The sequence below is a fragment of the Oncorhynchus mykiss genome, chromosome 2, assembly GCF_013265735.2.
Source record: "Oncorhynchus mykiss isolate Arlee chromosome 2, USDA_OmykA_1.1, whole genome shotgun sequence".
NCBI classification, from domain to species: domain Eukaryota; kingdom Metazoa; phylum Chordata; class Actinopteri; order Salmoniformes; family Salmonidae; genus Oncorhynchus; species Oncorhynchus mykiss.
This window is the reverse complement of record NC_048566.1, coordinates 40,904,084-40,922,749: the sequence shown is the minus strand read 5'-3', so window position 1 is coordinate 40,922,749 and position 18,666 is coordinate 40,904,084. Positions and strand designations below refer to the sequence as shown.

General features: G+C 45.9%; 1 protein-coding gene across 3 annotated transcripts in view; it reads left to right on the top strand.

Moving 5' to 3' along the window:
* Positions 1–15,615: 15,615 nt before the first annotated feature.
* Positions 15,616–18,666, top strand: part of LOC110489774 (microtubule-actin cross-linking factor 1, isoforms 1/2/3/5-like) — a 39,246-nt gene continuing 36,195 nt past the window's right edge. For all 3 annotated transcript variants that reach the window (XM_036948423.1, XM_036948420.1, XM_036948417.1), the window contains exon 1: positions 15,616–16,231. The gene's annotated coding sequence lies outside the window, so the exon portion shown is untranslated. The remainder of the gene's footprint in view (positions 16,232–18,666) is intronic.

The window sequence follows — 18,666 nt, the reverse complement described above, 5'->3', positions numbered from 1 at the left end:
GAAGGGCCAGAAGTATACAGAATGGTGTCATCTGCGTAGAGGTGGTTCAGGGAATCGCCCGCCGCAAATGCAACATCATTGATATATACAGAGAAAAGAGTTGGCCCGAGAATTGAACCCTGTGGCACCCCCATAGAGACTGCCAGAGGACCGGACAACATGCCCTCCGATTTGACACACTAAATTCTGTCTGCAAAGTAGTTGGTTAACCAGGCAAGGCAGTCGTTTGAAAAGTTGTATAGCCCATGTTCCTTCACAGGGGCGGGCCACTGATTGAGCAGAAAACCCAAATCTCACATTTTAGAAGCTAAAATCACATTTCATCCCATCCCGAATAATTTCATATTCAAACATTTAAATTGAACAATAATTCTATGTGAATCCGATAACTCTGATGTGTAGACTTTCCACTGTAGAGTTTATGTCATCTTATCATTGATGAGAATGTCTCTGATGACAACCGAACTGACATCATATTCATTAATTACCACCGCATATATTCAGTTGGTCGGATTACCAGAATATAGTTCATTTCCCCCCACCGTCTGATGTTCCCAGAATCTCTATGTTAACCAAGGGTTTTGCAAATGTTGCATCAGTAGGGTAGAGAGAGGAAAAAGGGGGGTAAGAGGTATTTATGACTGTCATAAACCTACCCCCAGTCCAACGTCATGACAATACATTTTCTGTCAGTGACTTGGAGAACGTTATTATTAGAGACTTAGATATACAGTGTATGTGTGTCTGTGTGTTATGAATGGGCAGGTGTCGAAGTAGTGCTCTCTCGGCCTATCTGTATGTCTGTGTGTGTCTTTCTATGCCAATGTTAGTCTTTGATATTGATGGAAGATCCAGCCAATATGAGAGATGGGCCATCTACCTGCCAGAATACCTCTCATGACTGCCTTGACTACCCTTCACTGACCCTGTCCCTCCCAACCCTCCCAGAGAGGGGTGACGAGGAGGTAAGACATCAGAGAATGGGGTTGAGGCAATGCTTTGGGAAGACAATGCTATAACAGACCTACCAGTAGGGGGCAGTAAAATAAATTCCTAAATTTGAACTTTGGTAGTACTATACTAATGTGTCGATGAGGACAAACTCAGTGTCCTGATCACTACCAATTCATGGTATTATACTGTATATTGAGTGAAAGCAAACACAAATGAATCATCTCTGATGTATTCTTATTTTTGTTGTCTGTTTCAGGAAGAAAGGGGGAGTGTGTATGGATTGGCAACACTCACATCCAAGGAACAGAGCTCTCGGTATGGGTAAATGCAAACACAAAGTAGCCATGGCTCAATTCAACACATAACCATCACAACTTCAACATTTCAACAATTCACATAATTGGTTGAATTTTCCTTTTTGTATGCATTTCAAGATCATAACATCTGTAATTAAATAGAAATTCAATGTGTTAGACGTTGTTGCACTGGGCTCCATGCCCGTCACCCACCATCAGTCAGGTCAAACTGAACAAATGGCTGGTGATGATGACAGTTGGTCGATTGTCACAGTTTAGTGGACCAGCGTGCCTGGGTCTAAAGTCATTGACCTGGATGGTCAAACAGAACAAAGACAATAACAAAAAGGAACTGTGAAGCACACAGTGTAAAAGGTCCAGTTACAAACATTGGGTAATTGGTATGGTTACTAGTTGTTTCAGTAAACAATGATTTTAATGAAAGAAAGAAAAACTGTCAATGGTGAAATGAAAGGTGTCTCCTCGTGCTCTCCCACACAGGTGCGGCGACTACAACCGCTTGACGGGAGTGCACTTGAAAATATGTAGAAACTGATTTTTATCAGAACCGCGCAATGTCGTTTACAGACATTTGTTAGTGAGCATTTCTCATTTGCCAAGATAATCCATCCACCTGGCAGGTGTGGCATAACAGCATGATCATTACACAGGTGCACCTTGCACTGGGGACAATAAAAGGCCACTCTAATGAAGCCCTTTAAATGGGGAAAATCTCATTCTGATTGGCTGGGCCTGGCTTGCCAGTGGGTGGGCCTGGCTCTCAAGAGAGTGGGCCTATGCCCACTCATGGCTGTGCCCCTGCCCAGTCATGTGAAATCCATAAATTAGAGCCTAATGAATTTATTTCAATTGACTGATTTACTTCTATGAACTGTAGCTGTAAAATCTTTTAAATTGTTGCATGTTGCATTTATTGTTGTTCAGTATACAAAAAGTGCTGATCTTTTTAAACGGCGCACCCGATATGCATGGAAATACCCTCAAATTGAAGCTGACCGTCTGCACTTTAACCCCATAGTCTTTGATTCATTTCAAATCCAAACTTTTGAAGTATAGAGCCCAAAATAGAAAAAATGCTTCACTGTCCCAATTATTATGTATGATGACACTTTAAATTACAGTATTTATCCAGGTTATTATTCATGATAAATAGTAATTTGCTGAAAAGAAAAAAAATGATGATAAATTCTATTATAAACTGGGTGGTTCGAGCCCTGAATGCTGATTGGCTGACAGCCGTGGTATATCACGAGTATGACAAAACAATTATTTTTACTGCTCTAATTATGTTGGTAACCAATTTATAACTGCAATAATGCATCTCGGGGGTTTGTGGTGTATGGCCAATATACCACGGCTAAGGGCTGTGTATAGGACTCCGCGATGCGTCGTGCCTAAGAACAGCACTTACCCGTGTTATATTGGCCATATACCACACCCCCTCGTGACTTATTGCTTAAATACAAACTCCCCTTTCAGTGTAGCTGGAAAAGCAGTTTCCAATACTCTAGGTATTTGAAGTTACTGCAGGTATCTGATTAGGCAGGTATTGATATATATATTAATATGAGATTAATAGTGACATAGACACAAGCTGTGTGGGCTTATATGCTTCCAGGAGGGAGTCAGAGGAGTGGAGCCAATGGCAGGGCGAGTTCAGATGTCAAATCCGAGCCCTGCGACACTGGCTGAAGAGCATGGAGATGAGGCTACCTCCTCTGGACCATATGGTCAGTTGGGTTGTTGAGTTGTTAGGTTCCTTACCTTTCCCTCTTTCACTTATTTAACTCACAGCTTGAATGTCATTTGTTTTCTATTTATTTCTAAGAGATTTTATGTCAACATTACTAACATCAGTCTTTCCCCGCTGTAAAATTATTCTCAGAAACCTCTGAGTGCACATTACGCACTTAGCAGTAGAATACACAGGGCCTTGGCATATTTAGTAAAGCAACATCCTTGTGGTGGATTCTGCTGCAAGAGAATATCAACCTATTGCCATCATCAATGGATATCCACTGAACCATTAAAGACGGACATCGTCCTCCATCCTCTGTTGCTGTGCATCCAATAACAGAGAGTAAAAGACACTGGTGGAGAGGGGGCTGGATATTAAGTCAAGGAGAAGAATGAGTGAACAATGTTGATATATTATCCATTCACAGGATGCTCGAGGACTGGACAATACCCATTCCCCATGATGCAACTTGTTGGTCTAACAGTAATTGTGTGGGCTGGGAGAAATCCAAAGAAGATTTCAAACAAAAACAGTGATTTGAGGCTGGCCCCTATTGTGTAATCTACTGTCCCCATGGCGCTGAGCTGAGCATCACTATCGAATAATATGCCCTAAGCCCCAGAGAAAGAAATGCTTTCTCACCCAGGGTGCTGGCATGATACCACTAAACAGAGAGCGAGAGAAAAACTGTACAAACAACAGAGCAAGAGTCAGGAGGGAGATACACATTACACATACAGGCGTATGACTTCAGACAGAAGGAAAAAGAGCAAGGGAATCAGTGAGAGAGAAGAATTTAGAGCCAGACGGACTCAAGCGGAGATCGAGGTGGTGGTCTTAGCTCCTCCATATCCTGCAGAGAGTTTCCTTTGGGGAGAGGGGCAGGCAGGCTAGCTCTTTTGTACTCTGCTAGGACAGGGAGGCTGGAGAGCCGCTCAGCAGTGGAGGCCCACTGCACACATGAGCGAACACCCTGAAAGGACGTTAGACTCAGATGGGAGGATGAGGACAGAGAAAAAAACCCACAAAAAAACAGGATCTTACAGACAGAATACTGTGGTCTGGCCATAAAGGCATTTGTTGTGTATACCCCAGACATTCGTCTTTTTTATCTGTTAGTAGCGCATAATGAGATTTAAGTGTTGCACAGTAATTAGTGCGTCTTGAAGGGTGATATTTTATATCACAAACATTAACAGGGTTCTTTTAGACTGAGGATAATGAACAAGGGCCTCAACTCCGATAATTAGCCTAATCCACAGATTTAAAGTGGACATGAAACATTGATATGACCAGACTGAAGAGCACACCAATACTCTTTACAACACAAACACTGATTGAATCAATCGCCATACTGTGTTTTTCAGCGTCATGTTGTTACTCTCTGCATTATTCAGCCCTTTTGTCGTCTTTGTGTTTATTTTGTGTATTTTTGTGGTTGTGAGTACTGCGTTATCTCAGAGTGAAGGAGGACCTTATTGTGATTGGTTTTGGTTGATTTAGTGTTACTAAAAGCTCCATTGTCCTAATTGTTTGTTTGATTGTGTTATGGTGAGTGAATGAGGACCCAAAAGCGAACTAACTTAAACAGAGCTTCTTTAATAACAAAACGTAGGTAGGCTCAGATAGACCGGCAGATTCCGACAGGACAGGACAAGGTTACAGCAAACATGACGATAGTCTGGCTCAGGCATGAAACACAAACAAACAAGAATCCGACAAGGACAGGAGCAGAAACAGAGGGAGATATAGGGACCTAATCAGAGGGAAAAAGGGAACAGGTGGGGAACGGGGTGAATGGGTAGTTAGGAGGAGACAGGGAACAGCTGGGGGAAAGAAGGGGAGAAAAGGTAACCTGACACGACCAGCAGAGGGAGACAGGGTGAAGGGAAAGGACAGAGACAAGACAACATGACAGTACCCCCCCACTCACCGAGCGCCTCCTGGCGCACTCGAGGAGGAAACCTGGCGGCAACGGAGGAAATCCTCGATCAGCGCACGGTCCAGCACGTCCCGAGAGGGAACCCAACTCCTCTCCTCAGGACCGTACCCCTCCCAATCGACAAGGTACTGGTGACCACGGCCCCGAGGACGCATGTCCAAAATCCTGCGGACCCTGTAGATGGGTGCGCCCTCGACAAGGATGGGGGGGGGGGGGGGGGAAGACGAGCGGGGGCGCGAAGAACGGGCTTAATGCAGGAGACGTGGAAGACCGGGTGGACGCGACGAAGGTATCGCGGAAGAAGAAGTCGAACTGCGACAGGATTAATGACCCGAGAAATACGGAACGGACCAATGAACCGCGGGGTCAACTTGCGAGAAGCCGTCTTAAGGGGAAGGTTCTGAGTGGAGAGCCAAACTCTCTGACCGCGACAATATCTAGGACTCTTAGTTCTACGCTTATTAGCAGCCCTCACAGTCTGCGTCCTATAACGGCAAAGTGCAGACCTGACCCTCTTCCAGGTGCGCTCGCAACGTTGGACAAAAGCCTGAGCGGAGGGGACGCTGGACTCGGCGAACTGAGATGAGAACAGCGGAGGCTGGTACCCGAGGCTACTCTGAAAAGGAGATAGCCCGGTCGCAGACGAAGGAAGCGAGTTGTGGGCGTATTCTGCCCAGGGGAGCTGTTCTGACCAAGACGCAGGGTTGCGAAAAGAAAGACTGCGTAAGATGCGACCAATAGTCTGATTGGCCCGTTCTGCTTGACCGTTAGACTGGGGGTGAAAGCCGGAAGAGAGACTGACGGAAGCCCCAATCAAACGGCAAAACTCCCTCCAAAATTGAGACGTGAATTGCGGACCTCTGTCCGAAACGACGTCTGACGGAAGGCCATGAATTCTGAAAACATTCTCGATGATGATTTGTGCCGTCTCTTTAGCAGAAGGAAGCTTAGCAAGGGGAATGAAATGGGCCGCCTTAGAGAACCTATCGACAACCGTAAGAATAACAGTCTTCCCCGCTGACGAAGGCAGTCCGGTGACAAAATCTAAGGCGATGTGAGACCACGGTCGAGAGGGAATAGGAAGCGGCCTGAGACGGCCGGCAGGAGGAGAGTTACCGGACTTAGTCTGCGCGCAGACCGAACAAGCAGCCACGAAATGACGCGTGTCATGCTCCCGGGTGGGCCACCAAAAACGCTGGCGAATGGAAGCAAGCGTACCCCGAACGCCAGGGTGGCCGGCTAACTTGGCAGAGTGAGCCCACTGAAGAACGGCCAGACGAGTAGGAACGGGAACGAAAAGAAGGTTCCTAGGACAAGCGCGCGGCGACGGAGTGTGAGTGAGCGCTTGTTTTACCTGCCTCTCAATTCCCCAGACAGTCAACCCGACAACACGCCCCTCAGGGAGAATCCCCTCGGGGTCAGTGGAGGCTACTGAAGAACTGAAGAGACGAGACAAAGCATCAGGCTTGGTGTTCTTAGAGCCCGGACGATAAGAAATCACGAACTCGAAACGAGCGAAAAACAGCGCCCAACGCGCCTGACGCGCATTAAGTCGTTTGGCAGAACGGATGTACTCAAGGTTCCTATGGTCAGTCCAAACGACAAAAGGAACGGTCGCCCCCTCCAACCACTGTCGCCATTCGCCTAGGGCTAACCGGATGGCGAGCAGTTCGCGGTTACCCACATCATAGTTACGTTCCGACGGCGACAGGCGATGAGAAAAATACGCGCATGGGTGGACCTTGTCGTCAGAGAGGGAGCGCTGAGAAAGAATGGCTCCCACGCCCACCTCTGACGCGTCAACCTCGACAACGAACTGTCTAGAGACGTCAGGTGTAACAAGGATAGGAGCGGATGTAAAACGATTCTTGAGGAGATCAAAAGCTCCCTGGGCGGAAACGGACCACTTAAAGCACGTCTTGACAGAAGTAAGGGCTGTGAGAGGAGCGGCCACCTGACCGAAATTACGGATGAAACGACGATAGAAGTTCGCGAAGCCGAGAAAGCGCTGCAGCTCGACGCGTGACTTAGGGACGGGCCAATCAATGACAGCTTGGACTTTAGCGGGATCCATCTTAATGCCTTCAGCGGAAATAACAGAACCGAGAAATGTGACGGAGGAGGCATGAAAAGTGCACTTCTCAGCCTTCACAAAAAGACAATTCTCTAAAAGGCGCTGGAGGACACGTCGAACGTGCTGAACATGAATCTGGAGTGACGGTGAAAAAATCAGGATATCGTCAAGGTAAACGAAAACAAAGATGTTCAGCATGTCTCTCAGGACATCATTGACTAATGCCTGAAAGACAGCTGGAGCGTTAGCGAGGCCGAAAGGAAGAACCCGGTATTCAAAGTGCCCTAACGGAGTGTTAAACGCCGTCTTCCACTCGTCCCCCTCCCTGATGCGCACGAGATGGTAAGCGTTACGAAGGTCCAACTTAGTGAAAAACCTGGCTCCCTGCAGGATCTCGAAGGCTGAAGACATAAGAGGAAGCGGATAACGATTCTTAACTGTTATGTCATTCAGCCCTCGATAATCTATGCAGGGGCGCAGAGACCCGTCCTTCTTCTTGACAAAAAAAAACCCCGCTCCGGCGGGAGAGGAGGAGGGGACTATGGTACCGGCGTCAAGAGCTACAGACAAATAATCCTCGAGAGCCTTACGTTCGGGAGCCGACAGAGAGTATAGTCTACCCCGGGGGGGAGTGGTTCCCGGAAGGAGATCAATACTACAATCATACGACCGGTGTGGAGGAAGAGAGGTGGCCCTGGACCGACTGAACACCGTGCGCAGATCGTGATATTCCTCCGGCACCCCTGTCAAATCACCAGGCTCCTCCTGTGAAGAAGAGACAGAGGAAACAGGAGGGATAGCAGACATTAAACATTTCACATGACAAGAGACGTTCCAGGAGAGGATAGAATTACTAGACCAATTAATGGAAGGATTATGACAAACTAGCCAGGGATGGCCCAAAACAACAGGTGTAAAAGGTGAACGAAAAATCAAAAAAGAAATGGTTTCGCTATGATTACCAGAAACAGTGAGGGTTAAAGGTAGCGTCTCACGCTGAATCCTGGGGAGAGGACTACCATCCAGGGCGAACAAGGCCGTGGACTCCCTTAACTGTCTGAGAGGAATGTCATGTTCCCGAGCCCAGGTCTCGTCCATAAAACAGCCCTCCGCCCCAGAGTCTATTAAGGCACTGCAGGAAGCTGACGAACCGGTCCAGCGTAGATGGACCGACAAGGTAGTGCAGGATCTTGAAGGAGAGACAGGAGTAGTAGCGCTCACCAGTAGCCCTCCGCTTACTGATGAGCTCTGGCTTTTACTGGACATGAAGTGACAAAATGACCAGCAGAACCGCAATAGAGACAGAGGCGGTTGGTGATTCTCCGTTCCCTCTCCTTAGTCGAGATGCGGATACCTCCCAGCTGCATAGGCTCAGCTCCCGAGCCGGCAGAGGAAGATGGTAGTGATGCGGAGAGGGGGGCAACGGAGAACGCGAGCTCCTTTCCACGAGCTCGGTGACGCAGATCAACCCGTCGCTCAATGCGAATAGCGAGTTCAATCAGGGAATCCACGCTGGAAGGGACCTCCCGGGAGAGAATCTCATCCTTTACCTCTGCGCGGAGACCCTCCAGAAAACGAGCGAGCAAAGCCGGCTCGTTCCAGCCACTGGAGGCAGCAAGAGTGCGAAACTCAATAGAGTAGTCTGTTATGGATCGATTACCTTGACATAGGGAAGACAGGGCCCTGGAAGCCTCCTCCCCAAAAACAGATCGATCAAAAACCCGTATCATCTCCTCCTTAAAGTCCTGATACTGGTTAGTACACTCAGCCCTTGCCTCCCAGATTGCCGTGCCCCACTCACGAGCCCGTCCAATAAGGAGAGATATGACGTAGGCGACACGAGCAGTGCTCCTGGAGTAAGTGTTGGGCTGGAGAGAAAACACAATATCACACTGGGTGAGGAACGAGCGGCATTCAGTGGGCTCCCCAGAGTAACACGGCGGGTTATTGATTCTGGGCTCCGGAGATTCGAAAGCCCTGGAAGTGGCCGGTGGATCGAGGCGGAGATGGTGAACCTGTTCTGTGAGGTTGGAGACTTGGGTGGCCAGGGTCTCAACGGCATGTCGAGCAGCAGACACTTCCTGCTCGTGTCTGCCTAGCATCGCTCCCTGGATCCCGACGGCTGAGTGGAGAGGATCTGAAGTCGCTGGGTCCATTCTTGGTCGGATTCTTCTGTTATGGTGAGTGAATGAGGACCCAAAAGCGAACTAACTTAAACAGAGCTTCTTTAATAACAAAACGTAGGTAGGCTCAGATAGACCGGCAGATTCCGACAGGACAGGACAAGGTTACAGCAAACATGACGATAGTCTGGCTCAGGCATGAAACACAAACAAACAAGAATCCGACAAGGACAGGAGCAGAAACAGAGGGAGATATAGGGACCTAATCAGAGGGAAAAAGGGAACAGGTGGGGAACGGGGTGAATGGGTAGTTAGGAGGAGACAGGGAACAGCTGGGGGAAAGAAGGGGAGAAAAGGTAACCTGACACGACCAGCAGAGGGAGACAGGGTGAAGGGAAAGGACAGAGACAAGACAACATGACAGATTGATTGATGAATTGATTATAACGCTAAACGGCGTAACAACTTGACCTTTGTGTAGTCTTAACATTCTGTATACTCCCCTTGTCCTAAGGGTAAAAAAATGACCCGCCTTCACTAAACCCCTAAAATAAAGCAGCTTAATTGAATTTTAAGCCCCAAATCTATTTTGCATGAAGAAACAACCTGTTATTCATCACACACTTTGTGAATATCTGGGTTTTCCCTCTTCACAGTGTAGAAAGACTGCATTTAATCAGTGGACACTCGTTTTTATTACAACACACCTGTCATAATTGTTTACTAAAGTAGAGGTTTATTATTATTATTATTATTGCTAAAGGTACTGCATAGGTGTAAACATCCATTTTTTAGCAAGAGATTGCACTTGTATAGCCTAAGAAAGTCGCAGAAATGTGCAGAAAGTAATTTTGAATGCATTTTCTTGAGATAAGGTTACCTCCTCTGGACCATCTTTTGGCAACAAAGTGATATATTCTTATATACTGTCAACTACAAAATACTAGTCTTTTTTCATTTGTTTAACCATTGTATAAACAACAACAATAAATAAGAATAACATAATATAATAGATACAAAACAAAAAACGTGAAGAACATAAATCAATCAACTCTAATTAGCACATGTAGGACAGTATTCAACTATGTGTGCATGGACTTTACAGATGTATTTCTCACATATGCAGCACATAGTATTTGTTTACGGTCCTTCTTTTGGGGGCAGAATTGGCATCTCCTCCTCTTACCTGCCCCAGCTGCAGCCTCAGGTGGATCAGGACAAGATTCAGCCCCCTGAACAGCTTTCACAAGTGCTGCAGAGACTGCTGTACAGGGGAGGCGCTCCCTTCTTTGAAAGTGTGAGGTTACAAGTGCCTTTCCCAGCTGCTTCAGGAACACCCTCCTCTTGTTCCACTTATCAGGCATCCAGGTAGGGTTGATCTTGTTCCGTATCACAAAAGACATTGTATGAGGACACATCAATGATGTTATGGATGATGACCAGGGGCCAGCAGGCAGTCATCCTCCTGCTGCTGTGAGTTCCAATCCCCTTGTCCAGGTTGTCCACATCTCCTTTGTGGTGGCCAGGATGATGGCTGGCTCCCTATCCTCACGATCACTGATCTCAGCTGTTTTGTGCAGTGTGCTCAGGAGGACCACATTTTTGTTCCTCTTTGGGAGGTAAAAAACTAGAGTGGTGGTGGGGGTGAAGGCAAACTTTGAAGAGAAGGCCTCTCTCCCCCTTGTTGCAAGGAGTGCAGGGGGGATCTCAGGCGTGTTCTTTCAAACTGTGCCAACCATGGGGATCTTTCTCTTCAGGAGCTGCTGGCTGAGTTCAATTAGTAGCACACATAATCTCAATTTGTCATTGTGTGTGTGTGTGTGTGTGTGTGTGTGTGTGTGTGTGTGTGTGTGTGTGTGTGTGTGTGTGTGTGTGTGTGTGTGTGTGTGTGTGTGTGTGTGTGTGTGTGTGTGTGTGTGTGTGTGTGTGTGTGTGTTTCTTTGTGGTGTGTAAATTATTTTATAACTGCCGGGTCAAAAATAACCCTAAGACAATCTTTGTACCCTGGTGGTGTACAGCTTTCATGGAAATATGAACGAAGACGACGTTTCACTTTTTCTAATGTTGGGGTCACTCTAGGAAAGTCATCAAATTTCAAGTTGGAAAAATATAATTTAGGGGGTTTCCTCTGCTGTTATATATTGTGGCAGGTCATTTTTGACCCTTAAGACAACACATTGAACCTTAAGACAACACAACGGTTAATTATTTAATCTTATAATCAGGGCTCATGACCTTCGGGTGAACTTATCCATCAAGCCAAAGCGAATTGTTTTTCTCTAATATTGAATTGCAAATTTTTTTTTGCATTATGATGCCATCATCACGCTTTGTTAAGTGTGTGACTCAAAAATGTGTGTATGACACATGCATGACTCAACTCAACTTTTTATGAGCTATAAGGTTGACCTCGATGTTCAGTGGTGAACTGAGGGTCTGGGGGCTCCTGTGCCTCTCCCAGTGCGCATGGGTTAAATGCAGGTAGTCTTTAATCAGCACTGTGCCTTTATCACAGTGCACCCCTCCATAAGCCTTTGTCATGTTAATGCTGCTAGTCTGTTCCACTGCTGCTTTCAGTCTGGTCTGTGGGGACTCGTTAGTTAGCTAGGCTAACTGCAATGAATGAGACACAACACAACTTCCCCCAACATGCCAACAATACACAGGAGAGAGACACACCTGATCCTTAGCACAGGTCATGCTCTGACCCTGGGACGTGTTCTTTAGAACATACTGTCGCCAAATCTTTTGCAATGGGAAACGAACATTTGACTTTTGAACGACAATATCAGATAGTACTTCACTGTTTCACTCCGCTTCGGGACATTTTATTCTGTTCTGTGACTTACCTTGTTTCTCCATACAAACTAACCAAGTTTAACCAGGTTAAGGAGATTCATAAACAGCTGTGAAGCAGAAATTTGATGTTTAAAAAAAAGTAGGCCTCGAGGTTTACGTTGTGAAAATGACTTGAAATGTTTGCATTGTGTGAGAAGTGCTGTATTGCGTCACTCAAAAGTCAGAAAAGCAATTTCTCTCATTCAGAGAAACAAAATAAGGCCAAAAGTTCCTCTCTTCTTTGTTGTGTCCCCTGACTAATGAGGAACTGCTGGATAAAGGGTGTTTGTGTCCATCTGTCTCTAAAGGTCTCTAATTTCCCTGGGTCCGCTGCAATTCTGCATCTCAAATAAGCCCTGCACACATAACCTGCAAACAGACCATGAAGAGGGATGAGAGAGCGCAGTCTATTCTCCTCTCCTCTGTCTTGATGGCAGTGGGCAAACAGTAGTCCCTCTCTGATGAAGGCAGATAATGACTTGGAAAGATTTGTTTGTGTTGATTGCTGTGAATCACCAAGTGGTACAGATAGGGAGGAAGGAAGGGATTGTGTGTGTGCATGTGTGTGTATGTATGTGAGTGTGCGTGCGTGCGTGCGTGCGTGTGTTCATAATGTTTTGAATTGTGATTATCCACTTCTTTATGGTCCCGGGATTGTTTGTGTTTTTGTGATTCTTTAGCATTTGTTGTGATCAACATTTGCACAGGAATACTAATGTTATTGACAATGTAGCTGCTTCTTTTCTGTTCTGACTCTTAACAATCTAATCTTCCGGCAGGTAGCCTAGTGGTTAGAGTGTTGGGCCAGTAACCGAAAGGTTGCTAGATCAAATCCCTGAGCTGACAAGATATGCTGTTCTGCCCCTGAACAAGGCAGTTAACCCACTGTTCCTAGGCTGGCATTGTAAATAAGAATTTGTTCTTTACTGACTAGCCTTAATTTAAAACATTAAATTCCTGTGAACAGACCAATCACATATGGGGGTTGGGTTGTTGAATCCCTCCACCCTCCATCCTGTGACTAAGATTTCCAGTATCCAGGCCCCCCCGGGAAGCCCCTAACTCCTTTTTACCCAAACCCACACATTTCTGGGAAGCAATCCCTTTAGTGATAAATAACTGTGCGTGTGCGTGTGTGTGTGTGTGCGTGCATGTGAGTATGTGTGTGTATAATGGTGTTGAATGGTGCTTTAGTTTTGACCCATAAAAGGGACCCCTTTTTCATTTCCTCGTGAAGAGGGCTCCCCATGTGAGGGGTGTGCATGGCTGCAGAAGTGCTAATTACCACATAGGCTAGTAGAGCCATAGAGGAGCCACTGAGGTCTTATTTAATTGTAAGGCAGAGAAGAGAGGGAAAGAGAAGGAAGATTGTGGAGGAGAAGGGGGGACATGCCATGCAGCCAGCAGGATTCATCTACCTTAGTGCTGTCAGGTTTTCTGGCACATGGGGTCTGTGACCAAATTTGGCCCCATTTGCAACCAATTTGGAATTGTGTACTTTTAGACCTGAATATCCCATCTCCCCATAGCAGAACCTACACTCCCCAGTCGTACTCCCCAGTCTTAGATGGGAGGTTAATGGTAGAGAAACGGAGAAATGATCAACTGCCTGGCTGCCTAGCATGTTAATAGTGTGTTGCTTCATAGCCCCATTGACAACCAGTGTGCCAGTGGTTCTTCAACTACACCAGCCAGTCTTTTGGAACAGGGGGGGTACGTGTGGTTGAGGCCATGGTGTGAAATGGAAAGGGACAGTGGGTTTGGTGAAACGATTCAATTATTTCTAAGAGGATTTGGAGCTAGCTGAAAACCAGGATCAGGTGTTGTGGGTTTAGAACAGTGGCACTGGCATACCGGGGTATCACCCATGCCAGACCCACTCAGGGAGAGGGAGGGCCGGCTCACTTGCTCTTTGTTAAACAGCTAAAGACACTGCTGCTCTCTTATGGGACCAACCAAACCCATATTTGGTGTATTGCTACTACTTTGAAAGCTTGATATTGTCTGGCTACAGTATCAATCTCTCTGTCAGTTGCAGATGTCTGTGCATTTCTGTCATTGCCTGCCGGTTCAGATCTTTGGGACAGAGAAGCTAAAGTATGGGAGGTCCTAATATGTGAGACGAGTATAATTTCGGACAGACAGGGATGGAGTAGTCACAGGGTTAAATAACTTGACGTCATGGGTGTGACGCTATTGAGTTCACTTTTCCTTCGCAGCCAGGGCATTTTCAGTCTCCTTTGTGATTCATGTTATCACCTCTTTCCCAGTTACTCCTTGTCCCTCGCTGTTTTCAAAGTGTTCAAGTAACACTGTCATAAACAAACATTCACTCCTGGGAAAATAAGCCTAAGCAAGGTTAAATCTTGCATGAAGACATGTAATATCGGTATGACAATATCTTGGCACAGTGTAAAACACGTTACGTTTACACTACAGAAAGATGGTGTATCGGTAATCAGCTAATCTTGGCACAGTGAAACGGGAGGGACATGTGATTCCGTGTCCCCTTCTGTCTTTGCACAGAAACAGTCAATATTTCGCTCCCTATTCCATCTGCCATGCATTTTCAACTCTGACTAATCATTCTAGACATTGACTACATTGAAAGACTGTGTAGATTATGGAAGAGGGAGACCGAGAGTGTGTGAGAGAGTGAGAGAGGGTGAGAATATTGGAGGAGGGAGAGAGAAAGATAAGGAGAGACAGACAGATAGATAGACAGAAAGACAGACAGACAGACAGACAGACAGACATGTTAAATGAGGTTGTTCAGGGCTTCAGGGAATTAACACCTCTTTGAAGGGGGTGACCTAAAATGCACCTGTCCTCCAGGGCTTCCAGTGCACCTGCTGCCCTGCACCTGTCCACTTACTCACAGCTAGTAATAATCCCAGCTTTGATCCCGGGGAGAGATCACTACACACATAATCTCCAGGTGATCACATGAATGTGTGATTAGCTGGTTTCATTCAACTGGGGTGTTGGTTTCCCTAGTCTTAGTCTCCATGTAATAGGTAGGACAGGAAATAAAGCAATTAGGTTACATAGTGTTAATGTAAAAAGACAAATCACATGTAGATGCTGTTGTATATTTGAGATGTAGTTCGACGCAAATGTAGTTTGATGAATGACATCCACAGGGTTCCATCATTGCTTTCCCAGGAGTCAGAGAGGTCTATTTTGCCCACATCCAATTTTCTCAGTTTCGTCTTCATTTACACTTTTTTGATTTATCATTGGAGTTGTAAGGGTCTGGAAGTGATTTGAAAAAAGTAAATCAGAGATGTTTTACAGTAATTAGTTGTCTTTGTTTCTGCTGTGGAGGCTGCTGCACTGACTCTGAATGGAGATGGGGGGGTTGGGTGTGGGTGGGTGAAGGTCCCTCCTTTTGTGGCCTTTGCGTTGCTCGCCCCTGCCGGCGCTGTGTGAGCTAGAGACAGAGAGAAGGGACTGGAGGCAGCTGGAGGCATGTGAATGTTTCGAGGAGGGCGGCCCGAGGCTCTTTAGAAAGCTTTTTCCTCACTCTCTCTCTTTTCACCAGAAGCAGCATGGAGTTTCAGAGCCAAAATAAAACCTTCTAGGGGAGGGGCTAACAAAGGGGGGGGGGGGGGGGGGGTGGGATTGAGGGAGGGAAAGCGAAAGGAGAAAGGTAAAGGGAAGCACTTCGCTGTCTAACTGTCTGGTACAGGAGCACAAGCGGTGTAGATTGTACCACTGGTCTACGGTCATATGGAGCTACCAGAGTGTGACCTCAATGTGAGAACTATTCCTGGCTGGGAACTGAGGGAATCTAGTTGAGCCGTTGGTACTACATTGTCTTGATCTGGGTGCACCATCGTCCTATTGGTGGTGTGAACAAGGAAAGAATTCCTCTATCGGAGCTCCAACAACAAAGGAGAAAAGGAGAGGAGCGGAGCCGGTGGGAGGGGAGAAGGGTGGTGCTGTGAGAGGGGAGAGGAGGACATTGTTTGCCTGTGGCTGTGGGCAACGGGAAAGCATGGGTTATCAGGCCTTGTGTGTTTTTGTTTAGAAAGTGTGTTTTGATATGCGGATGTCTGAGTGAGTTGTGAGTGTATGTGTGTGAGAGAATATGCATGTGTGTGAGGAGACTTCTTGGGAGGGGAGGGAGGCCATTTAAAGGATGCTCTAAAAAGGCAGGATTTTTTTCTCTCCTTTTTGAATGGTGACTGAGGACTAGCTGAATTCCTTTGCTCTAGCCGTTGTGCTCGTCTCTGCTCCAGGGTAAGTGTGCGTCACCTAAATCTCAAACCGCCAAAACTGCCACCAGGCCTGGATTGGCTTATAGGAAAAGTTCAGTAGGAGTTTACTCATCTGTGATTGCAGCTCGGAAGCGCTTGCGATGATGCAAAGTGTCCATTGGTTCACTGGTCCACATTGGCTCAAAGGGACAGTTCCGAGTCTGAACAGTGAATGTGAACCTAGACGTATGTTTTTATTTTTACTCCCCACGTAGGAAATATGTATTTTTGATTGTTTGATACAGTTGTAAGTATAATGTCTTCACGATAATGGTAATGTGCAGCAATAATGTGCAAAATAGAATGTTCTAATTTACAGATTTGATTCAGGAAGAAAGTAGTGAGTGTGATAGGTGAAATTGGGAAAATTGTATGCACCATTGCTACATTTTGTCAGGATCAGAATGGTAAAAAATTGCATTGTGGTGTTAGAACCAGCATGTGCTGTTTTAAATGCAATTCACCAAAATATCAAACAATTTCACCATTGGATGCAACCATCACATAATGTCTTACCATAGCCAATTTGCATTATGGGTTTAATTTATTTGAGATGTAATGTTATTTCCTAGATGCAATGTGAGGTGTTTAAATCAACCAAACAGTTTGACACAATCGTTTGTGGCACGCTTTGTTCTGTTTTAGTCATGAACGGATGACCTTTTTTCATATCTGTCATAAGAAATCTCACTGGTGAATGCACAGCTGTCAGCTTTAATTAGAAGACCTCTTATCTTGATTACCACATAGAGACCCTCCGTGAATAGTGACTGGCCTATCTTTGTGGGGCTCTAAGATTGTAATTCATGATTGTTATTCCATGGTTAATGGAATCAATGGTCGGGTTTGCCCATCATTGGATCAATTTTTTGGGGTTTGGATACACGCTGAAACTATTGTACCAAAACACCAGACTCTCTTTTGTGTGTGAGTGTATGTTGGTGTGGGTGTGGGTGTGGGACTGTGCTTCTCGCAGATACTCGCCGAAACAGAAGCACACACACATCCAGCTTGGTCTCGTGTCTTTATCAGTGACACATAGATTTCAATTTGTAACGATTGAGTTCATAGTGTCAGACCTTTCACTGCCCTTTCAGGTCTCACTGTGTGTTCCATATATTGCAGAGTAGCCCTTTATTGTGACTAAATTGGATGCATCGGGAAATGGTCTGCAGGGATGGATCATACATCAGTCTTGAGAGCACACAAAGGGCGGAGTCTAAATCGAGGGTCATTTCTATGGGAGGTGAAGTGGTGGATAGGATTGGACCGGGTCATCTGAGATATGGGTTCGGTGAAGTGGTTGTCTGGCTTCAGCTTTAGCGCAGAACTAGCTACTGTGCACATTCGTATCATGTGGTCTTATTAAAATATGTCAAAACAGGATAGTTGAGCAATTGGTTAGCCTGTTGCAGAATGATTGCTTGGGTCATTTGAATTCTTAGTTACATTTCTGTATGGCCTTGCAGATTATTTTAGATTTTGATGGACCTGGAGGATGGGCTCTTAGAATGACCCAATTACCATACAGTGGAGTTGAAATACATAACTGTTAGTTTGGTTGTTGTAATAGTTAAACAAATAGCTACCTGGACTATCTGCATTGACCCTTTTTGCACTACATTTAGACTCTTCACATACGGTGCTGCTACTGTTTATTATCTATCCTGTTGCTTAGTCACTTTACCCATACCTATATGTGCATGTCTACCTCAATTACCTCGTACTCCTGCAAATCCACTCGGTACTAGTACTTTGTGTATATAGCAAGGTTACCGTTACTCGATATGCATTTATTCCTTGTGCTATTGTTTTCTATTTTTCTCTCTGCGTGGTTGGGAAGTGCCGTGTGGAAGAGTTTCACTGTTAGTCTACACCTGTTGTTTACTAAGCATGTGACAAAAGACTGTTCGATTTTATTTGATTAGATTGATGCGGTAATTAGCAACCTCGGTGTTTGTTTTCAGATGGCATCTCGCTGTTAATGTAGTACGTGTGTCAGCAGGATGACTCACAGCATCTTCACGCTACATGCAGTATGTCTCATAGGAATAGTTTACAGGAGCACACTCATGTAGCCTGGGATCCAACCTGATATACTCTGTTTCCATTGTCTTCTATTTTGAAGTGAAACAGTGCGGGGAAACAGGACATATCAGTTCGAATTCCAGGCTACACATTTATTTTTTTTGAACTCGGGGCACGTCAGTTAAGAAAACAATGGCGGCCTACCCCGATCAAACCCTTACCCGGACGACGCTGGGCCAAATTTGCACCGCCCTATCACTCCCAATCGCAGCCGGTTGTGAAACAGCTTGGAATTGAACCGGGGTCTGTAGTAACACATTTTGCACTGAGATGCAGTGCCTTAGACTTCTGCACCATATGGGAGCACATCAGGTGCAATAGCCAGTCAGA